The sequence below is a fragment of the Peromyscus eremicus genome, chromosome 2 (assembly GCF_949786415.1).
Source record: "Peromyscus eremicus chromosome 2, PerEre_H2_v1, whole genome shotgun sequence".
NCBI classification, from domain to species: Eukaryota; Metazoa; Chordata; class Mammalia; order Rodentia; family Cricetidae; genus Peromyscus; species Peromyscus eremicus.
The window spans coordinates 24,078,526-24,085,642 of NC_081417.1; positions in this window are offsets into that span (position 1 = coordinate 24,078,526).

Here is a 7,117-nt window from a genome sequence, read left to right on the forward strand (position 1 = left end):
GTGCCTATCTATAATAATGTTTGGTTTGGATAAGGGGCACAGTAATTGTTGAGCTTGTGAATAAGTTAATCGGAGATTACAAGTGTATTGTATGAGCTTCTGTAGCAACACAGCTGAGTAATGAACAAGGTTAGAAGTAGGAAGGCCTTTGAGATTTTTGCCTCTAAATTGAATATTTTCTTGGGAAGAAAAAATGCTTTTTAATTAAAATTATTAAAATTGCTTAGTTTTGAAAATAAATTATCAAATCAATAACTTTGCAAGTCACTAATTCTATAAACCATGACTAAAGATTATTAAAATATTTTCCTTTTAATTTTAAGGCAATATTAACAGATTATTTTAATATTCACAATGGTGCAATTGAGTGCTTTCTGTATTTTAATTTTGATTACTTGTGTGAATTTTTGTTTGTTTATTTGTTTTTGAGACAGAGTATTGTCTGGTTGGTCTGGAATCCTCTATAGATCATGTTGGATTCAAACTCAGAGAGATCTACCTGCCTCTGCCTCCTGGGTGCCAAGATTAAAAGCATGTGCTACCTTAGTTTACTTTGGTATGAAGTATTAAAAAATATTTTTCTTATTTTCTTATTTGTAATTTTCATAAACCTTATCAAATATTTTTGGTATTGTATTTTATCATTAGTTGTTTTGATACTGTTGACACTTGCAAATGATTGTGAGTTGTAAAGATATTTTTAAATAAAAAAGTAAGTCCTCTAATAGATGGTGTGTCAAATTTGAAAAGTGAAAGTTTCATTTTTAATTTTATATTGAAGTGTGCAAATATTTCAGTCCAAATATTTGCAATGGTGTTATGTTTAAGTGGTTTTCACAGAGTATACTTGTTTGGCAATGAGATAAAATTTATCAAAATTGTTTGACCATTCTTTTCTCTTGGAAATTGTAGGTGCCGCCTAATCATTGGCATTGATAATCTCACTCTTCTCTGCTGTATCAATGATCTATTTAATTACAACTAAGAATTGAAGTAAAAGATTTTTGCTTTTCAATCAAGAGACTATTTAAAAATATTAATAATTATACATTAAGAATCCACAACCAGGATATATTGTATGAGAAAAAAATCAATTTTCAATGAAAGGAAAAAAATAGAATCAATAAAATATGTTTTACAAGTGAGGGGAACATTATAATGGGTTAATGGTTTTAAGAGATTAGTTGGGTCATGAGTATAATCAAAAAATTTAAAAGCATAACAAACTCAAAAATGAAATTGTAAAACAAAGGAATAAATCTCACGTATTTTGGAGCTTTCATTGTTTTTTATTTCTGTAGCAATAAATTCATCTTTTAATTTATGAGATTTTTCTTAGTTATAAATACTTTCTTAAAAATATTTGAGAGCAGAAGAACTGGCTCTGCAGCTCAAGATACTTGCCGTCAAGTCTGCCATTAACTTGCTGTCAAGTTTTATTCTCAGGAGCCACAGAAAGAACTGATTGTTTTTGGTGGTTTGAAGAAAATGTCCCCCATATTCTCATAGGGAGTGGTAATATTATGAAGTGTGGCCCTGTTGGAGTGGGTGTGGTGTAGTCGGAAGATTTTCTGTGTCTTGGCTGGCTGGCAGTCAGGACAAATCTCTCCCACTTGTGTCCCCCAAGTAAACATACAGAGGCTTATATTAATTATAACTGCTCGGCAATTAGCTCAGGCTTGTTACTGACTAGCTCTTATAGTTAATTTAACCCATAATTCTTATTTATGTTTTGCCACATGGTTTAGTACCTTTTCTCAGTTCTGCCTTGTCATCTTGCTTCCTCTGTGTCTGTCCAGTGACTGCTGACTCAGTCCTTCCTCTTCCCAGAATTCTCCTTGTCAGCTTATCCCACCTATACTTCCTGCCTGGATACTGGCCAATCAGTGTTTTATTTATCAACCAATCAGAGAAACACACATTCACAGCATACAGAATGACATCCCCCAGCAATGTGGCTTTTTTGGAGGAAGTGTGCCACTGAGGGGTGGGCTTTGAGATCTCAGATGCTCAAGCCAGGCTTAGTGTGACTGTCCTTTCCTGCTAACTGCAGATCCAGATGTAGAACTCTTAGCTACCTCTGCAGTACCATGTCTGACTGCATACCACGTGCTTCCCATCATAACGACAATGAACTAAAACTGAATGGTAAGCCAGCCTCAGTTCAATGTTTTCCTTTTAAGAATCATCTTGGTCATGCTGTCTCTTCACTACAGAAGAAACCCTAACTAAGACACTGGCCAAAGTTGTCCTCTGACTTCCATGGATACATTCACAAATATATGTAACACAAACACATACGTGTATACACACACACACACACACAGGAATAAAAATGCAATACAAAATTTAAAATACTTAGATATTTGCCCCTCATATGAACATATCCTTTAAGGTTTTCAGGTAATTTCTAGCCAAATATAACCTAAATTTAAATTATTTATCAGGCTATCTTCCAAAAGACCAACATTCCAAATAATCAATCCAACTCATTGTTAGAATTTTAGATTTTGTTTTTATATAGCATTTACATAAAACATTGATAAATGTGGTTCAGAATAGCTTATATATGTTGGTAGAGTATCTGAGTTTATGGATAAAGTTGTGAATATTTGTATGCTAGTAACAACCAGTTCCAAAGACATGCTTGTTCCATGGGTTCCCTAAGTCATTAAGAAAGTTTCACCACAATGCTGTCTTCCACCATAGTAAATGATCATATCTTTTTTGAGAAGTAATTCCATAATTTTATTTCAAATGTTGAACTTACAAAATGTGTAATACTGTCAATTTTGTAAATTTCACCTTATCTCTAGAAGCCCTAGAAGCCCTTAATTTTAAAAGAAATGTGTGATGTACAGGACTACATTAGCTTACCTATTAGAGATTTTGTCATTGCTATCTAAGGCCTCTTGAAATAATTGTTATAGACAATTACTGCCCATGAGACAAGAAAGCAGGGAAAAATGATATTTGTTAAATACTCCATGTCCTTATCATTACCTGTCTCAGAGACTCTAAGGGAGATCACTGGCCAAATATTCAAAATATAGTTTTAATGTAATATTGCTCATTAGTGATCAAAACATGTAAGAAAAATATAATAGATCTAAACTGGATTGATAGAAGATACTCTATAAAATCAATTTTTGGCAAGAGAAAAGATTAAGTAGTCAATGATGATATGAATGATAAATTGACATATATAGTATCTATGCAACATCAATACTAATTTCTTAGTGTTATTGGTAGAACACAAGCAAGAGAATACTTTGCATAAAACCTCAAAACAGAACCCAGATTAGAACTTTGTTTCTGACTGCAATGATATATTCTTTAAACTACAACAATTCCAACTACATTAGAGAAGGAAATTTTATTTTGTAACCCTTGGCAGCTGTGAATGGTTGATAGAGAAAAGCAGGGCTGTTTATCTCTACTGGATTCAAAAGCAAGTGCAGGGAGCCTGCAGTCTGAGTTAGTGCTGATTAGATTTAAGTAAAAATCCAGATGGACCAGTACCAGGAGAGAGGGCAAGGGTCCCATGTGCATATGAATGAGTGCAACTGTGAAAACATGTTTAGTGAGTATGTGTGCTACTGCACACATTTACAGTTTAGTGAGTATGTGTGCAACTGCACACATTTACAGAGATATGGCATTCATTACTCAGTACTTTCTAGAGATTTACTATTATGCAATAAAATACATTTTTTTTGTTGCTCAAATTTACAATCATTATCTGTAATGAATGTCTTACACAGAGCTGAAACTACAGAGAGAGGGAGCTACTGAGTATAGCCTGAAACAATTGTATTAATGATGAGCATATTTCACAAAGGATAAAGATTGTTAAAATGTTCATTGTTGAAAGATTTCTTGGTATTTAAACATTCAACTTCCAGGTTGTAGGAGTTTGATTCCAGCACCACTGTGCCCCATGCTCCATTATGTTCCAGCACAATGCAAAAGTATTGCCTGTACACAGGTTTCTGTGTACACCAGTCAGCTTTTGATTGTAAACATATAGAAATGATCATTTCAAGAAAAGTCTGGTTTTGTTCATTTCAGGCCAAATTACAAAGCACAGTTGAGAAATGAGGTCACTGTGTGTTCAATAAAGACTGGGTTGCCGCTGAAGTGGTGAGATGGGACTCTGAGGCTTCCCACACAGCCCTTTACTTGTTTGCAAGCAGTGGAAAGCTTAGATGTGACAAGTTCAAGTTTCAATATTCAGAACTTCTGGAATATTTTTTATAACTGTTTTCTATCCACAGCTAGTTGACCCAAGAAGCTGTGGATACTTAGGGCTCAGTGCATTTCATAGTCACTTATTACTGTAACAGGTTAAATTATATGCCCACAAATTAGCGACAGTCATTGTAGGCAGATCAGTTCCCTGGAGAACTATAGTTTTTGTACCTAGTAATATATCACACTACATAAAAAAGAGAAATTAAACTAACTTCTAGAGTGTGGGACTAGTCTGAGTTATTGAGATAGACTTAAAGGCAACAATAAAAGCTTTCAGTTGGGAAGAGGAAAGAAAAGGTCAGAGCACCACTATTGGTTTTGGCTTTCAGAGGAGTCCAGTAGTGAGGAAATTACAGAAAATTCTAGAAGCTTGAAAAGATAAGAACGTACACTCTTCCTTCAGTCCCCAAAGACAAATGCAGTCCTAAAACCATCTTCGTTTTTCCTTAGAGACTTGTCTTAGTGCCCAGCTCTCATCTCTAGAACTGTAAAATGATGTAACCACACTCAAAAAAGATCACTTTATACTTAATTCTCTCTCTCTCTCTCTCTCTCTCTCTCTCTCTCTCTCTCTCTCTCTCTCTCTGTGTGTGTGTGTGTGTGTGTATTGTGTGAATTGTGTGATATTTTGTTTGTATTCTGACAAATAAAGCTTGCTTGGAGATCATCGGGCAGAACTAATGCCATTAGTTAACTATAGAAGTTGGATGGTGGTTGCTCACACCTTTAATCTAACCACTTGGGAGGTTTGTCTTTAATCCCAGCACTATGGGGGTGGAGATAGGAAGTGATAAGGTAGGATGGAGACAGGCTCCCAGCCCTTTTGGTTGGAGGATCTGGAGAGGTATCTATGATGGGACACCTCGCACAGCCTTGAGGAAGGGGGAGGGACATGGACCTGCCTCTACTAAATGTACCTCCCCATGGGAGGCCTTACCTTCTTGTAGGAGGGAATGGGGTTGGGTTGGGAGGGGGAGGCTGAAGGGGCAGGAGGAGGGAAGAGGGGGACCTTTGGTATGTAAAATGAATAAAAAAATATTTGTTAATAAAAAAAGTCACTGGTGGCTGCTTCTTTGCTTCTCTGGTCTTTCAGGTTATTAACCCAATTTTTGACACCTGGTTTTTATTGCTGAAACTAATTAGGTTCACACTTCATATGGCACCTAAACATTCAGCAAGAATTTTCACATAAAGCCTGAAAAAGTTTTAAAAGGATACTAAACACACAAAAATGGAGTCAAACTGGGCTTCTAGTTAACTACTGTTTCTTGGGTAGGCTCTGTTTGCTAGCAGTAAGCAAAGGCTTGGCTCCTTTAAGAGATGGCTCCCTGGCTCAGTGCTAGCTGCAAAAACAGAGTGGTTCTTTTAAGAGGCTCTGCACCAAATGAGGTTTATGAGCAGTAGGGGCCACGCTACTTGGTGGCAGAGTGGACTCAAAAACTTCCCAGCATTGGGTGGTAAACATGGCTCTAGCTGGTACCTCTGCCATGAAATTAAACACTCAGGGAACAAAGAAGTGGGGTGGAGCCTACTGCCAGTGCTGCTCCTTAGCAGTTTAAAAGCTCAAGTGGTCAGAAAAAGACAGAGATGTGCAGCAGAGACAGATTCACACACACACACACACACACACACACACACACACACACACACACACACAAAAAAAAAAAAAATCCCACAAAAAAACCCTTCCAAACAATGTGTTAAAAAATATATGTAGGCTTGGGAGATAAAAGGAAAAGTGTAAAAAAATCCTTAAAAATAGAGTAATAACAAATCTAATAAGCCACATGGAGATGGAAAATACACAGAGTCTGGATATTGTATGTTACAGCGTTGTCTTTAAAAGTTTTGACGGCTAATGAACAAATGATAACTGCTGAGAGACATTTGACTATTAAAACTTCTAGATTAAAGCAACCTATATACTTTAAAAATATCTTGACTTTAAAATGTAAGTCAAAAGATATGTTACTCTGGGAAAGCGGTTCTGCTTTTGTTTCCACAGGACATGAGAGGCTATTGATTCATTCTGGGTGAAGAAAAATCAGGCTTGATCTAGGAAGACCCCCTGAAAAATCTCTGATGGGAACAGATGGCCCAGATGATACAATATAACAGAGCACCTCTGTCGCAGTTTCTTCTAAATTCTTCATCCAGAACAGCTTCAAGGCTGCTCATTGAGATGATCCAGCCTAACAGACTACTCTAGCCAGGATTTGAGATAAGCCCTGCACTTGCCCATTACACATAGACTGGATAATGAGTGATTCAGCTAGCTCCCAGGACTTGACAATTAACCCAATTTTTTTCAGGATTCCCTAAAGATGCTGTTGCCTCCAGATAGCAGGAAGTAAATTTAAGAACATGACACCGTATTTTCAAGAGGTAGGGTGGGTAGCTTTTGGTCATTCAGTGAATTATGGACATTTGTCATCTTTTAGGGGGGCTGGTTACAAGTTGTTATTGGTAATGGTCAGGAATAAAGCTGAACAAAAGAGATTTGATACAGGGATCTTGTTATAAAAAGAAAAAAGGGGAGATATAGAAATAGGATAAGCCGGGCGGTGGTGGCGCACGCCTTTAATCCCAGCACTCGGGAGGCAGAGGCCGGCGGATCTCTGTGAGTTCGAGGCCAGCCTGGGCTACCAAGTGAGTTCCAGGAGAGGCGCAAAGCTACACAGAGAAACCCTGTCTCGAAAAACCAAAAAAAAAAAAAAAAAAAAAAAAGAAATAGGATAAAAGGGCAGATTACTAAATCTACTTTTAAACCAAAAAAGCAACTACTAGTTTTAAATATTTTACATTAATATGAATTTTTGTATATTGATACAAATTTAAGGTTATTTTTATCAAAACATACTGT